General features: G+C 40.2%; 1 protein-coding gene across 3 annotated transcripts in view; it reads right to left on the bottom strand.

The window, feature by feature from the left end:
* Positions 1–17942, bottom strand: part of PDZRN4 (PDZ domain containing ring finger 4) — a 447294-nt gene that overhangs the window by 234507 nt on the left and 194845 nt on the right. The window lies entirely within an intron of this gene.

The following is a 17942-nucleotide window of genomic DNA, read 5'->3' as shown; positions in this document are numbered from 1 at the left end:
GTATTAAATGAACAGTTGGCAGGAAACAGAAACAGTCTTAAGCAAGCACTGCTCACATCCTTCCCGTCTTCACCCCCAGTGCCACAGTGGGCTGGAGGCAGGGAGAGAGACCCGGCAGCGTGGCAGCTGTCCAGATACAGAGCAAGACTGTGGCCGTGGGGTAAAGAGACGGGAGGCTGGGTCCATGTTAAAGAGGAGCCACTGCAGACAGAGTCAGGAAACGACATTATTACGTATTAGTCTATCTGTAAGCAAGTGAGCATATTTGCTACCCTTTTCAACACAGATCTCCATTTCTAATTTTGTCGACATCTCTTCACTGCTTTTCTTGAGTTAACCAATTTTTCAGAAATATGCACGTTTTCTTAACTTTCTGAGTTTAGAAAAACAATTTTAGAAAAAAATTAACTTTATCAGATGTGTAGCGAGTTAGAAGTGAAATCTCTGTGGTTGTTTATGGATGTGCTTGGATGTCATAATTTAAACATATTGTCTCTTCTACAGTGGCCCAGCATAAGGTTCCTCTTCCCCCGCAGCACAGAGGACACACCATATAAGTAGATCTAAGTCACTCCCGTGCCTTTAAAGAGAAACAGGCATGATTTGGAGGTATGACAGCTGTCCATGCACACTGACTCACTATTATAGTGGCTAAGAAATCCCACAACATCCACTCATTCTTTTAACAATGCAATTCAACCCCAGTGGTTCCATCCAGGTGCCAGTTGTCACATACTGACTTCACTATCACACGCTGTCCTTACTCTTCCTCAGAGAGATGAGTGCATTCAGCAGATGAGTGAATTAATGAGAAAAATATCAAAATGACTACTTGGTTGTTTTTATTTACAAATTCTAATGTGTAAACCCTACTGCAAAGTATGTCTTCAATTCAGAAGAGAAAAAGTAACTATATCCCCCCAAAGAAGCTTCAGGGGGAAAAGAAAACATGACAACTACAGTTTCAGAATGCACGTTAATTGTGTTTATGATTTTCTAGAAGTCTGATTCATGTCTAGACTGGTCTTCCCCAGGCACTGCTGATGGAATGTGTGTCTCCCTGAATGGCACCCCAGTGGACAGGGTAAGTAGGCGCAGGTGGCCCCTCTGTTCACTTGCACGTGGGCTCTTCTGTCTTACAGGCCTGACCAATATATGGACCTGTTTTATAGACCTGACTGCCAGTTGTGTCTTCTGCTGAACGTGTTTTGCTCCTGTGTTCATTCAAGACTCTGCTGGTACAGGATCGCTTGACCATTCTAGCAGAACGTGGCCGGCATTATGGCGTGTGAACAAAGAAGACATGTTTGGTTTCCATGGTGTCCTTGCAGGGTCAGATCCAAACTTTACACTAAGTCCACTGTGGAAGCCCTGAATTCCCAGAGCCAGGGCACCTCCTCCAGGTCAACGCAGCTCCCACAGCCCCTGTGTTTGGCCAGGCGGAGCCCCCCATTAGATAGAAATGGCTGATTATATCTTACTGACACGGGATCTTTAACTTTTGCAGGTGAAGTATCTCTAACTTATCAGAGACTATGTTTAAGTTAATGTGCTTTTTTAATGATTGATTCAATGGGAACAGGGAACAAAATTTTCTTTAATGCCAAATGGGTGTAAGTGACCTACAATTTCTGTTTAAACTAAAAAATTTCACAGTACACCCTCCTATCTGATTTATCAAGGGAGTCACACGTCAGATATTTATGAGGTGATCTTCGCATGATATTCTAGTGCTATAGTTCTAGATATCACTCGTGAGCACGGTGCCCTCCAAGGAGCTGGGGGTTCTCATTTGCTCACTTAAATATTATGTGCTGTATATCCACAAGGAATAAGACGCTGTACTCGATATTGTGGAAGAAACAGAGAACCCAAGACAGGGTTCCTTTTTCCAAAGAGATTATAAGGCCAAACCCCTCAAATCTGAGTATCTCTATATACAAGTCAGAGTATGAAGGACTTCCTTATAGACTAGGAGTAGTGTGGACTTTGAGAAAGTATAGTAGGAGCCCAGGAAAGGCTTTGGGGCTGGGCATGTATGCCAGATGTGGGACAAATGATTCCAGCAGAGAACGTGGAATGGGCAAATGTGGAATGATTTGACTTAATGTGCTATATCCAATCAATAATAATATGTACTATGTACTTTAAGGATGTAATGTACTTGCTTATATGCATGGGGTAGATCATTAATGCAGAATTAAACATAGTATGTCCTATGCCCTATAATAATAAAATGTATCTGCTTATATAATGTAACTGGCAGAAGTCTCCCAGTTGCCTGGGTGGCATATGTATATTTGGGAGAATAGGGAAATAAGATTTAAGAGACAGGTGGTTTTGATCATAGCATTGAAATCTTAAAACACTCGCTAATCATACTTGTTTTTGTAACTGTACAAACAACTGGGAGCTCCTGCGGATTCTTTGAGCAAGTTCGATATTTTTTAAGAATATGCATTTGGTGGTGGGATGGCAAGGAATCAGGGTTCTGACAGTTAATGCCAGACATGCTCTCACGGTGCACAACTCCATGTGGCCATGAGGAAACTGGGATGCGCCCAGGGTCTGGCAATGGGTTTTTTACATCCAGCCAATTGCTCTTGCTCATATCACTGTTGAATCATTGTAATCCTTATTTAAGAAGACTATTTACTAAAAAAAAAAAAAAAAAAATGACAGGACTACCAGGCACATAATTGTGTTCTTCACCTTTTTGGTGATACATTCTCTCTATTGCACAGAATCTCCCCCACCATTCCCCACTTATTTTTCACTTGATTTTGCTAAGTATGACAGGGAATATTTCTGTCTTTTCCTCACAGGTTGGCTAGGAAAGATATTGAAATCTAGGCAGGCAGGGGTCATTCTATGCATATCCTTAAAGACAGTCTAGGAGTTCATCTATTCATCTGAAGGAATGGTGAGGTGGTGACTAATTTTTTAGCTGGACAGGTTCATGTGTTTTACTCAGGTATGTTGATGAGCAGCATCTTGTGACTAATGATCGATAACTTCTAAACCATGTCAATACCTCTTTAGAGTTAAAGCATAATGAAAACTTAATGAAGGCTTCCTGGGACATTAACTTTCTATGAGAAATATATATATGAAATGCATGCTTAGCAGTTGAGAGACTCCCTGTGAGTTTTATAGGTATTCCTGACTTAACAATTTAGTTCCACAAACACTGAATATGTATTTTGCTAAAAACTCTGTATTAAGCAACTCTGTGGGTACAAAAATGACAGATGAAGTGAATATTTCCCTCAAGGACCTTTCAGTGTAGAAGTTAATTTGCTAGTATTTAATCCTGAGTAGACTGGAAATCAAGTGGAGAAAGCTACCTAGACTGTTGGTGGGCAAAAAAGACAGACAGCACATAGTCATATAGGACTGAATGTAATCAGTGCCATTATCAAAATCTAACCCCAGGGAGTGCAATGTGACATTAATATTGAATGTGAACATGAGTGGCATTTTATCAAATACATACTCTGTGCAAAGTGCTCCAGTACAGACGGTTGGCTTTAAATTTTCCTCAAAGAAAATCCAACTGAATTCATCCATGAACATTCACTTTCTCCATTCTCGCTTTGTTCACATTGAACAAGGGAAAGTTTCGTTTGGAAATGCCTCTCTATTGTGCTTCATTCCCAGCATGTTAAAATTTATGCTTTAGAAAGTTTGAAGCCACTTAAATATGTTTGTTTTCATTTATTGAAAAATCACAACCTTTAAAGACTGTACATTCAATGCACATTATATAAAAAGCAGGAAGTGTATTCTTTTACCTACTCCAAGTACCTATCTAAATTTTTGAAAAGGAGGATATTTATTAAATCCAGGAATAAACGCTTTCTTAAAGCTGCAACTAATATACAACTAAAAAGTCAGCAGTAAAAACATGTGCTAGGCAGGCTATGTGTATGATGACCTGACAGAAAAATGTGTAAATAGGAAAAATTTACCACTCATTCACGAGAGCCTAGATCTCACGCACACTATCCATCAGCCTGGGAACACAGGCCATTTCTCAGTTTCACGCAGAACAGCGTTGTTCAAGTCACGTCTCCTGGAACAAAAGTCATTTTTCCCCCTTTCGTAAAAACAGTAAACCTGTAATTATTCTAGAAGTTTTCATTTTTCTTAAGCTAATGTTAATTTGATGGGGATTCTCTTTCTATACCCCTGAATGTAGGTACTGCAGGGCTGTGCTGTCTACAGAATCAATCTGTCCCATGCACTGGGGCATGGGAAGTACATTTAATTGATGTGTATTGCAATGAAAAATGATTTATAGTGTCCAATAGGAGTTCACAATTTAGAGCCTTGTTGTCCCTAAGAGCTTCCTGAAATGACAGGATATTGGGGTGCATAAGTGTGTTCATAAAGGCTATTAAAAACATTGCATCTCTTTAGCCATGGGATCTGAATCAGCTATAGACAGGATAAAGAATCCAGCACCAGCTAAATGCTTCTATGCTTAAGTCTGGTAATGGCTAATTGAAAGGCAGCAGTGTATAGGAAGGCTTAAATACGGCCCAGATTTTAGACAAAGGCATGCTTCCAATTTCTGAATGTTCTTTTGTATTTCCACAAGCTACATGACTGCGTTGGCCAAAAGAGGCATATGGAGTTTCAACCACTCTCTAAGCTGCATATTTTTAACTCGCCCATGAAAACACATTTTAAAATTTGTTACATCAGCCCAGCTCATATGCCAGGTGTCGAGCCTCTCTTAGTACTTCCTTGAGTTGTTCTAAAATGTTGGTGTAAAAGATCAGTAAAGCTCCCGGATATACTAAGGGGGGAAAAAAAGCAATAAATAAACAAACCTAACTTACACCTGGATTGCACTGATATGATTTTGGGGCAATCAGATATTTAGCGCATTCAAATCAGTGGGTGAAGCTGCCAATATTCTTCTGAGTCTTTCATACCCACTAGTGTACAAGCCTTTGAATGCCTTCCCCGCGCCACCTCCTCCCTGACGCCTAAAGATCTGCTCTTGCGTCTCCTGCATTTCCTCTTAGCGCCATTGCCTCTACTCAGCTGCTCCGATGCAAACATCAGCAAGCCCTCTGCTTCCCTTCTCACCCTGACCTCCTCCACTGGAACCAGTCACCCAGGCACGAGGCTCTGGCCTGGCTCCCTTTCCCAGCCAGCCTCGGGCCCTGCGCTCGGTTCTCCTGGGTGTCCTGGTCACCTCGGGTCTCCCTCTTGCCTGCCTCACTGCCCCACCCACAGGAGCCTCAGGGCTACAGGGGACTCACCCCGCTCACCCCTCCCTCCTCGGCTGCCCAGACGCAGCTGGGCAACTCTTTATATATTGAAGCGCCTTACTTCAGTTGAAAAAATTAAAATGGTTCTACTTCTAAAAACGACTGTGAAAATCACACCTACCATGCTTCTCGTAACTTTTATTCATTTTAGCCAAGCACAGATATGATCTTGCCAACCCTTTCTCAAAAAGCAGGGCCCCTATGTTCCTCCCGCATCGGAGCAGTACACTCTATATTCCCCAAATTCATCAACACCCCAAATTCCCTGAATTACGGCCAGAATGCTGAACCCCCATCTGGTTGTTTCATGTTCCAGGAACAGCTTGAATCACATGTTCTTCAAGGGCTGTTTTCTTTTCATTTTTGTCTCCCTTAGTTGCAATTTCCCTCCTTTTCCTCGTCAACAGATGCAATCTCTACCGCTATAGTGATCTACCCGAAGGATGCGCCGCCCCTGGGGGTCCGGGTCCCATCGTAGTCACCTCCGGAGCCCCACTAGGAGCCCTGCACATAGATGCGCTCAAAATCTGTTGACGTTAATTGATGGTCACTATCAATGGCTGGGTAAATTTACTACTCACATGACCAAAACTCACTAATGTGGTCAATTATTTACAAGACCTACATTTTAAACTTGCAAATTAAATTACTTTAATTTAATTTAAGACAAATGTCATCTTCCTGACGTCGGTACAATGATGGAGAAGGTCTTGGTTTCCCAGAAATTATAGTTATAACCACATGACTCAAATGAGTGCCACAGTCCAACCATCTTATTCTAGTCTAACAAACAAAGGGGGAAGAGATCATTCATTTTCATGACTTGCAGGTTTGCTTGGTTATAAAGCTTGAGGAAGTTTAAGTGTTTATTTTAGTATTCCTTTGAAAAATTTTCAAATATAGTTTTAAAATTCAAGCAACTTTTCTTCTGTCAAAAAGTGAGTCTGTGCTGTTTGCTGTACTTCTATTCTCTAAATAGCCTCAGTAGCAAATGCATTTGGGAAGAATGCAGCCAGTACTTTTGAGATGAGGTATTTTTATGAAATATAACATTTTTGATTGTACAACTTGTGTCTAAGTCAAACTTTCAGAAAGGCGCAGTATAATTCAATTACACAGTGTTTATATCATGTTCAAATTAACCAATTTCCATACTTACAGGGTGAACCTTTTGCCTAGAAGTAGGCTAGGTGCTGTGGGAATAATAAAGAATAAAAAGATAGAGGACAACATCTCGCATGTGAGCAAACTATTCATGGATTCAAGAAAGAGTATGAGATGCTCCTTGGCGTAATCAGATGCCAAAGGGGTTGGCGCAGATAAAGGCTCATCCATATTCAAGGAAACCGCTCCTCCTTGGCGCTTCCCTCTTTCTGGAAGGGGCACCATGCTCGGCCACAAACCAGGGCTGGGGTTTGGCTTTGAGTTTTCCTTTAGCCCTAACATCCACAATTATCCTCAACTCTTCCTTTAAAATTTCTATCACTCTCCCCCCTTTATCTCGGGTCTCGCCGTCCCACTGTATGAGCTTGTATCTCCTCACTTTTGTTGAACTTCCTAATTGTCCTCCCAAATTCATCTACACCCCTCCTGCTCACAAGATCCAGTGGCTCATTGTCTAGTTAATCCAGTTCAAACATCAGTCATGATATTCAAAAGGCCCTTAGAAACGTGCCTTAATTCACACATTCACTCATTCATTCAATCAACATTTTTTCAAACACTTATTTTATACCAGGCACTATTCTAGGCACTGGGAATATTACTTTTATTGAAACACGTATTTTATTAAAATGGAAAGAATCCAGAAATTGGGTCGCTTACTGGCTGTGTAATTTTGGGCTATTCTCTTACCTAGTGAACCTCAGCTGGTTTCCTTCTTTACAAATAGGGAAAATCCTCCTGCCTGTCCTGCTTGGGGAAGTTTAAACATCAGTAGGATACTGGAAATGTTCTGCAGCCTCTAGCATAATAAGCCACCATTAATTCCTTTACATATCTTGGAGTTATACTGAAAAGAAATACAGTCAGCTAAGAGAGGAGAAAGAGAAAATGGTCCTAATACGGTGAGTGCGGAAGGCTTTCAGGATTCAGTGTTCTGAGTTAGATGTACTGGCATAAATGGAATTTGTCCTGTAGAGAGTGGGAAAATGTCACCGAAGACTTTTGAGCCAAGGAGCCAGAAGAATACGGTTCTTGCAGCAGGGAGACGGTGTGAAGTATGGAGGCCAGAAACAAGGAGCTGGGAGTGCAGAGACAGTGTGGGGTCAATGCATCTGGAAGACTGGCAGTAAAGAAAAGCAGGGGTAGAAGTGAAAGAAATATTGTAGCAGATGAATTCCAGAATGTGACAACCCCGCTGTGGTGGTTGGGAGAAAGCATGAAGGACACTGAGCGACAGTGACTCAGAGACGGGGATTCGAAGTCAGTGGATGGCTTGTTACACCCTAGCTGGGGGAAAAGAGCACATTTACAGTCAAAGGAGATGGATTGGCTACCGAATGATGAATCCGAATTGCATATGTCTTGGGGTAAACACCAAATACATAAAAATAATACAATAATAAAAAGCATTATTAAAGACAAAATGGAGAATAAGGTCTTAGAAGTAATAGTGTAAGTATTTCTCAGATTAATGTATGTGATTTATAGGCAGAAGCCTAAGATGGGGTAAGAGTGTGAGAGGAGGTTCAGTACAAACTGCTTTCTTAATTATATACTGTTACTAATATTGTTATTTTATTATTTTTCTTACTTTATGTGTTACAGTTGGAAGGGAACTATTTTTTCTCAGAATGCCCCAATGGATAACAATTTGTTGAGGTCCAGAAACACAACTCTTTTGTATTTATATTAAAATGAATTCATTTTTTTATTCCTACTGTTAAAGAACAATGACCCAGATTTAAGGCTTTAAAGATTTGTAAGTTAGAAAATGGCAAGACTGCTTTTCTGTGAAATTTTAGTGCCAAGAATATTTACTAAAGATTATATGGGGGTGGGGTTTCTTTCAGTATTCTACTTTCTAAGACTTCTCTTTGTAGTCTTTTCCATGTGATTCATGTTTTTTTAACCTTGTTTTCTGAATTTATATTTTATTTACTTTCTTAAAGAAGCAGAGCATATTTAAAGAAAACACGCCCCCTCAGGAAAAATAAATCCACAGAGAGACATTTAAAAAACGTTATGGTAGAATAAAAATTGAACTCTAAACTTTGAAGTTCTAAGACCTTAAAGTCTATGGCTCTGTATGCGATTCCTTAAGAGTTTCTAGACCTACACTGCACAGGGCAGTAGCCACTATTCACATGTGGCTACTGAAATTTAAATAAGCTAAAAATTAATAAAATCATAAATTCAGTTCTTCAGTTACACTAGCCACACTTTAATAATTGATTCCCACATGTGGCCAGTGGCTACTATATTCAACAACACACATACGGAATATTTCCCTCAAGACAGAATTTCTGTTGCCTGGTGCTAGTTGAAACCATTTCAGTTCGACAGCTCTTCACAGACACACTCGTACGGTCAGAGTCCCAGCCCCGCTCCTGCCATCCTCGTGACCATGGTCCACACGGAAGAACAGCTTTTGCTTGGGTCTCTTGGGGCCATATATCCACAGCGTTCAGATTATGTCCTAGATCCCTGGGCAGTCAGATTCTCGCAAGGGAAGTCCCACATAATTTATGTCATATTATTTGGCCAGATTTATTTCATTTTTAATTTTATAAAGAAATAAAAGGGAGTCTGTCCTGTCTCTTAAGAAGTAAGTCCACAAAGTTTCCTCGAACTGAATCACAGGAGAGCAAAGAGAAGCGAGGTAGAGAGGCCAACAGCTGGTAAACTGCCAGTGGGCAGGTTTCTCTCACCAGTAATGCATTAAATATTGTAATTAAGCAAATGTTTTGTGAGCACCACAGAAATATTTGCTCTTCTGCACTTCAGTGAATACAAAGATAACATTCAACAGATCCAAGAAAAACCTAGGAAGATGGGGCCTTCCAAAATCACTGTGGTTTGGCTTTGGTTCACAGTAGTGGTCAGGTTAAGTTTTGGCTGTCATAGAATATAAAATGAGCCATTATAGCTTATCAGTTGGGAAAAAAAATCTGTTTTGGAAGGTATTTGACCTAATTGGTTTTAGTGCTGAAAATTCACCCAAATAACTCCTGACTGTAAACAATGTGATAGCTATTAAATTCATCTTACAAAGATCTAACATTTCAGAAGGAGGTTGAATTTTAAAGCACCCTGAATAACATGCTTTTATAAACAGGAGACTCTGTTTAGTAAACCCAGCTAATTAAAGCACTCAATAAATGGGGGAAAACCCACCACTCTAAATCTCTTGTTGGTACTAGAGAATTCTCATTTGCTCCTTCAGAGAAGTAATCAATTGAAGGGCACATTTTTCTTCTCTTTGTTCTTTTCCATCAATTTTAATGGGTACAGAACATCAGTCACAAAATGTAATGGGACACGAAGATGGATGAGCACATTGGAAGCTACTAGTCACAGGACAGAAAACATTCTGATGAGGCGACCGTGGTAACACAGAGCTCAGCAGTGTGGCCTGGATAATATTTAGTAAGTGAAACTATGTTGCTACATGATTTGGTATTAGCGCTCAGCAAAATCAATCTCCACACACAATTTATCACATTTCTACAGGTCAGACTTTCAAAGTCACATTCTCAAAATATGCTTCAATGGCACTCTAAATTCCAGAAAATGATTTAATCTCACAACAAAGTGGATAACACGGAGAGACACAATGTAACCTTAAGGAACCTGACCTTGTCTTAAAAGTGATTAAGATTCCTTTGGCGAGGGAATTTTATTACAGACTAGAAATTATGTCCACACATTACAAGATGAGCCGGTGTACGCAGTACATGCTTGGTGAGCACTGAAGTTCCCCTCGGGGACTGAGGCCCTCCTGCCCCCAGTCCCGGGGCGAGCGGGCGCTGCAGCCACACAGCTTTGTCCTGCTCCAGGAGCCACACTCAGCCAGAGGGCATCAATCACCTTGTGCGAAGCTGTGCCTTCTCCCCCCAGGCTTCCACATCCAAAGGTTAGACAGTGGGGGGATGGGGAAGGCCTGGCTGCTCTGCCTCGCTGGCCACAGCTCTGGGCCCAGCCCAGCCTCAGAGGTCTCCGGCCCTCAGCTGTGGTCCCCACTGAGACCACGGCACAGGTGACTTTTTCCATTGCCTGGTGCCACTTCTTTGCTCTTCCTGAGACCTGCTCCAAGCATCTCACATGCAATCTCAGTCTCAGCCTGTTTCCAGGGCCACGTAACCTAAGCCAATATATATAATCAAGGAGTCATTCTTCCTTTGCCTTGAATTAAGAATTTAAATACAGGGCTGAATGAAATAACTAGGGACATTCAGATTCACAATTGGTAAGTGACTTACTATCACTTTGTTAGAACTTACACAGATGAGACAATGTCTTTTTATAGAACTTAAAAAAATTTAAAACATATAACACTTAATAACTTAAATGTAGTTATATTGTAGTGGGCCTTATGTAATCCAGCAACTAATCAAAGTGTATTAACACCTCAGGGGTAAGGTGCCATTTGCTAGTCCTGGCAGTTTCCTTGTTGAGCGATTCAAGGCAACATTAGGCATCGTATGACCACTCATTGGTTCCCATATATGAATACTATGCTATTATTAATAAAATGTCAGGGGCACTTCCCTAGGTACTGTTAGCCATGTGTCTTTTATACACCTTCTAAAAGCAATAATTTGTAACAGGATATTAAAAAATGAAATAACCTGTTTGAAAAATATCAACAGAAGATTCTACATCTCAAATTAGCAGGTGTTTTTCCTTCTCTGAGAATTTTCTGTGATCTATGAAACACAGATAATACTGGCCAGAAAGCAGTGAATACTTCAAAGCCATCAAAGCAAACTTCAAAGTGAGGGACCAGTCTTAAAATGATTTTCTGGTTGTTTGGAAGGTGAGAGCCAGGATTTATGGTGGGAGGAAGAAGAGGAAGCCCAGGGGAGTGGTCATTAGCTCATTGATAATACTGTTCTTGGGTCCCCACGGATGCCAACACGTCACGTTCATCAGTCAGAGATAGAGCCAATTAGCCAGAGAATGATCATTTCCATCAGAAAATGGTAATCCATCATGAAGATCACGTCATGAATGTGATCTCACATAGAAATTGCTAGGGAGGCTATTTAGGTATATACTATTTGCTTAAAATGATTTTATCACTGTTGTTTTTAATCAGTTTTGAAACCACACTTCCATTTTCCTAAAACCTAGGATCTACTTTGCTTTCCAGAGACCAGAATGACAGTATAATAGATCTGTCAGGCCCCTTCTTTATATATTTAACTTGGTTTTAACAACTTTTTAGATTGGTTAGCATCTAAATGGATCCCACAAACCTGAAAAAAGAACCAGCATAGCCTTCACTGGGGTGTATTTTGTGTATTATCTACTGTTTGTGTTAAGATCATACAGTCATTTGTACGTTTTATACATTTGCTGAGGCTACTGGTATTTTTTGATGATATTCTATTTCAGAAGACAGAAGTGGAGAAGACTAAATCAAGCCATCTAGTCTATGCCAATTCAGGATGAGATATTTTCAAAGACCTTTAGGTCTAATTCACATCCAGGAAAATGTCATTAAATGGAATAGTGCTGTCACTGTCCAACTTTTTCTCAGTTCTATTCACTGCATTAAATATAATACAGTGCAATTCTGAAAAAAACTTTTAAAACTCTTAAATTTTAAAAACTCTTGAAGGTTGAGCAATTCACCCTCATGTAGAGATGCCACCCTTATGTGTAGTTTAAGCAAGGCAGCAAAAATATCCCCCCTCTTTACCTCCTTCTTCTGATTACCCTAGAATCTAGAAAAGATTCTAGTCTGACGTGGACATTCCTGTCACAGTCCAGAACTAATTTTTGTGAGAATGGGAAATTACTCCTTGCTAAAAAACAACTTTTTCAAATTCAAAGACAACTTCAGCCTTCCCTGAGCTTTCCATGCCAAGTTGTCTGTGGGTCACTGAGTTACAGTTTCCTAAAAAGTTTCACTGATACTGGGCATATAAGGGGCATTTTCTTTATTCTTATTATATTCCTCCTGACTCAAAGAATATTCTAACTTTTACAAGTACTAATGAAAAATAAGTAAAATAAATATGGTTTTTTAGTCACTGGAACATATATTTTTAGTATATTATTGGATTTGATAACGTTTTACCTAGAGCTTAAGGTCTTAAAATGATTTTTGTGGTTTTCTTAAGCTACTCTCTGCCTTCGAGGATCATAATTAGGATAACATGGAGAAACTCTCATTTTAGTTCTAGAGTAATTATGAAACCCAAAAAGATCATCAGGGAAAATCCAGGCAGTTTCCAGCATATTTTGCAATCATCACTTCACATTCTTTTTATACTAAGGAGGAATATACATAAAGTGAATAGTTTGATAATTTAGCCATACTTTACTAGTTCAATGATGTATATAAAGCATAAATCATGTAAAAAAAAAGAAATACACATTAAACTATTTTTACACAAAACAGCTAATTCAATTTTACAGCATAGGAGGCAGCAAATGAAGACATGATAGCTACTCAATCAATTCATGTAACTGCACACAGAACCCTGCTTTGCTTTATGCAGTACATCTCTATCTCTATCTAGCATATTGCACTTCAGATGCTTCCATTTTTATCTGTACTAAATAAAGTCATCACGGCTGTGACATCTCGCACTGTGTTGTCCCTTTCTAGCTCTCTCCCCCATGGAAATAATATTGAACCTTGCATTACAGTTACCTGTGAACAAGTTATGATGCCTTGAGGGCAGAGACCCCATCTTATTCTGCCTCTATGACACCTTCATCATATTGCTCTACACACACAATTCACTTAGCACTTAGTTATTCATCCTTTACTCAAGACACATCTGTCTGGTGTTGGGTTAGAGTGAAGACAAGGTTTCTGCCCTCCAAAGATTCAGAGACCAGTAAAAATCATACATAAGGAAATTGAGAAATGATACTATTCGGTGCATGTTATTACAATGCTAAGCACTGGGTTACTTGGAAAAAGAAAAGAGGGGGTCCATTCAAGTTCAGGGACTCCAGAAAGATTTCCTAGGGAAGGTGAGGCGTGATTCATGTTTTGAGGCGGGCTACAACTTAGTGAGCTGAGAACAACGGCACAAGCCTAGGAGAAAGAATACCCAGGCTTACGGCTGGTTTGACAATCGGAGAATGAAAACTATCATTAAGCATTATGACCTGAGATTTTGAGATCGGTACCTAAGATGCTGGGTCCACCTGGAGAATAGAATCCTCAGGTTGAGAGAAAAGGCCAGGCTAGAGGAGTGCCTCAGGGGTGAGGGAAGGCCAGGAGTGTTTTTTGTTTTTGTTTTTATTTTGACAAAAGTGACGACCGTTTTTCCTCAGTTCTAAAAGGCAAATTCTCCCCGATACCTTCTTGACTCTGAAACTGGGATGCAGCTGATAATGAAAGGGCATATGACAGGTGGTAACTTGTCACCCCTGCTCACCCCTAACTATTCTTAAATTTGATGAGCCTTACAATGAACAGTACCTTAAAATCGATGACATCTTCAAAATCAAGAAAACAGAATATGTAATTTCTTGAATCATCTTGTTTTCAAAGAGAACTCAGGGAATACTGGAGACAATAATAAAATGCCTTCGTGAATGCAGTTGTCGCAAGGGCCCCACTCCTATTCTTCGATTTGATTTGTATTAAGTCCCGGTTGTGAGCCAGGCACCGTATGATATGGTAGAACTGCAGAGGCGCAGAAAAACTAAACATGAACACAGAGCATCTGACTACACTTCAGACTGTGAAGCACCGTTGAACAGGAGGAGCCCTGGGAAGGCTCACCTTGTCCCGGGTTCAGAGAAGACTTTCCAGATGGCAAACCATGAAACGAGTCATAAGGGATTAGGGTTTTTATAGGGAAGGGGTATAAACAGCATGGTGGGCAAAAGGGACATGTGTTGAAAGGCAAAGAGATGGGAAACCACATTGGTTTCAAATAGGAAATTACAATTTGGTTCAGCTAAAATTTGAACTGTTAGGAGAAGAGGAAAGAGAGAGCCCATTGGGAAGGATGTTACTTGTGAGGCACAGATTTATGGAAAAGTGTGGAAAGACTTTCAAGTTCTTAGAAGTGGAAATGACACGTCACTTTCCCATACTGATGGGCTCTCACACGTGAGATGATTTGATTTCAGTTGTTGAAACAGGTGGGGAACGAGGTAGCAGAGATGATCTGCTTCTCTTCCTTATGCTAGAAAGGACCCCTGTGGGCCTTTCCAGGGGAAAGAGAAATAGCGTCTAATATTTCCCTTCTTTTTGTCTTTCTTTCCTCCCTCCCTCCCATTTCTTCTTTCTTCTTCCTTTATCAGATATTGACTGAGGGCCTACTGGGTGCTAGGAGCTCAGCTCAGTGGATACATATGAAGAGCTCCGAAAGAGGGATGTTTGCTATTTACAGTAAAATGAATGTGGACTTTGGTGTTAGGCAGACCCTGATTTGAATTCCAGGTGTTCTTCTTGCTGACAGTATGAACCTGTCACTTGATTACTTTATGCCTCTGTTTTCTCACTTGTAAAATCGGGACAATATTAGGTCACTGTTACACTGAAATGAAAGCATAACCTCTAAAGTCACCATTTGTGGTATTTCTGCCATGTGTTATTCTCTTTAAATATATGCTCACTTAGTCATCCAAAAAGCATTTCAAGTTTGATGTTAATAAACAAAGGCTTGATGAGGTTAAGTAACTAACTCATGGTCAGAGAGGAAGTAAGTGGTGTCACTGCTCTATTCCCAAGCCCCTGTTCCTTCTCTGTGCCGTGCCCTGCCATGTACCACACTGTGCCTGGTACTTAGCAGCACTCATGGAATGGTAACACCCCATGTACCAACATGGTAAAACGTTTTCACTCTTTTCTGTATTGTCTTAACACTGAAGTTCACAACTGCATAGGCAAAACCAACTTCAAACGTTATAAATATGAGTAGCTAAGGAAATACACAGGATAGTTAAGGAGTGAGGGGCAAAATCTGTTGGGGTCAACTTAGTACGGCTGTGCTCTTTTAAGGAAAGTGCCAAGCAAATGATGTTCACACATATTCTGTTGTTGAACTGGCTTCAGAGACTCAGTTGATTGCATCCGTAGGTGTGCGGTGCCCTGCAGTAATGATGCACCAAGATGGACCCACTCGACGACCCCCACCACACATCCTGCCTCGGTCAGGCAGCTCTTTGCATTTCCCCCAGATACGTCCTAGTAGTCACATTCCTTTAGTTGGTCTTTACAATTCATCCTTAATACCAAGTGTACCACCTTTGACTGAATGGATATACAGTAATTATGCTGAAGTAAAAAGTGGAAGTTGGCTTCTAACCTAGGCCACTGTAAATAAGAACCACGATTGAGCCATTCTGTGAAGATCCTTAGACTACCCTTACCATTTAAAACTGTCCTTCCCCTGTAGTGTCCACTCTGTTAGGGTCACACATTTCTGGGTTTGTCTTCTGATTCCTTCGTGGTAAGACTGACTTCTTAGCTTATGATTCCTCTGTATCCTCTGTTAACTGTCTAGCACAGTGCTGAGCACGAAGCAGGTACAGCGTTAATTATTTGTGGTTATTCAGTGAGAAATACTCTTTCCTCAGCTTTCCATTACTTTAAAAACGTTAATATCTGAATTCTACCATGATTCAGTTAGAGAGAGACATTGCTGTCACTGATAACAACAGTGGTCTTTAATCTGTGGGTGTATTATTTTTAAACCATACTAAATATTTTTTAAATTCTTTTTATTCATATGCCGTGGAAAGAGGTTTTTTTTGTTTTTAAGCAAAAGCACCTGAAACAGTTATTTAAGAGGATTGGAAGTGAGAGGTTAGTTCAGAAAAATCTAATTTCCGCTGAGATGAGAGCAAGTTTCTAAAAAGAAAAAACGATTCCTACAATCTTTCTAAAAAGCTACATAAAGCAGAAGCGTGTCTGTGGGGGGTGGGGGTGAGGGAAGCTTCTCTAGGACCCAAACAACCTGAAGCAAAATTTACAGCCTGTTGCAGGATGGTGCAAATTGGCAATTAGACGTCCTATGTCAGAACACTGGAGGACCTGGGGCTGCTACCTTTTAAGCTTGTTGTTGAAGGAAACAATGAACTCTTCATAATAAGCCTTTCAAAGCTGTTATTCCACATTGTGAGTGACAGGATTAAGAAAGAAGAAATGAATAAGCTGGAAGGGAGCTGGTGCCGGGACAGGTTACATGGATGACTTTGGAAAGGTCGCATTTAGAAATGAAAACCACCGCTGGCTTTGAATTACCTAGAATCCAAAATATGAAGACCAAAGGACCACCCAGCCGCCCCGCCACCCTCAGGAGTCACAAGGTGAAGACACCTTTTAGAATGATTCCTCAAATTCTTGTATGGATGGGTAATGGGAGAAAACTGCAGACGACTCGGAGCCTGGGGCAGAGCCTGTGCCCCGTGGATGAGGAGCGCTTCCAGGGCGGGCCTCACTCCCAGAACCATCCAGGGGCCTCATCTTGATTTCCTAGTGATTTAATTTTTGGCTTTTCTTAATTGCTTAAGATTGATTGAGTACCTATTCAATGACTTGTGAAAATTCAATATATGAAATTCTCCTTACAGAAAATGGATGGACCAGACAGTGACTGGCTGTCTTGGAAGGAGGTTCTTGCTATCACTCTTCGGAAGCAGTTCCTCCTGTGAAGCTGAGACCCCACCGTTCCCTAAAGGTGAGCCGCTCGTTTGTTACTATCTAACGTGATTGGATATAAATAACAAGTGTGCATACGTTAAGTAGTTATGTAAATAAGATCATGTTTTTTAGAAATATTTTCAACAAAAACTGAAATTAAAGAATTTTCTAATCAGATTATCCTACTTAACCGGCAAACTGAGTTGAGTCAAATATCTCAGCATATCTATCAGGTGAATTTTCAGCAACATGTTCCCTTGTGTATAACATGGAACCAGTGAAAATGTTTTCCTACAGTATTTCATCTAAATAGAAAGATATGCAATTAGAGATGACTGACTTTTTCCTAGGCCTAGATCAGCAAGTGGAGAAAATATAAAGAAATTGGTGAAATGAAGAAATTAAATTTGTATATTTTAATAAAGGATATTTGGATCCTTCCAATAGGGAAAGGTACTTCATTTAAACCCACCTAGATTAATTATAATCATTAAAAATTCTTTAACAAAAGGACTTTTTCATATCAAAACACTCTAAATTTAAGGTTTTCTTCAAAAGTCTTAGATAAGGGAGAGTCTAGCTAAATATACGTTTTAGTTTGAATCATATTATCATCACTATCTCAACATGACAAGATGTGAAGTCAATTTATCTTACTTTTGAGAGATGACTTCCATTTTTAAGTAATTTTGCATTCCAAAAAAAACCCACAAAAAACAAAAGCTAAGACAATCAGCACTCCAATGTTAGAAGTGACTCTATTTTTGATAATCTGCCTGCCTCATCTCAGAGAAACTTCCTGACAGTCTAATCGAGCCCCTCTTGGAATCCACCACTCCAGGGTTTGGTTCACGCTTCTGTCCTACAGG

This window comes from Manis pentadactyla, chromosome 14, assembly GCF_030020395.1.
Source record: "Manis pentadactyla isolate mManPen7 chromosome 14, mManPen7.hap1, whole genome shotgun sequence".
Classification (NCBI taxonomy): domain Eukaryota; kingdom Metazoa; phylum Chordata; class Mammalia; order Pholidota; family Manidae; genus Manis; species Manis pentadactyla.
Note: the sequence above shows the minus strand (reverse complement) of the source record. Positions and strands in the feature narration are given on the sequence as shown.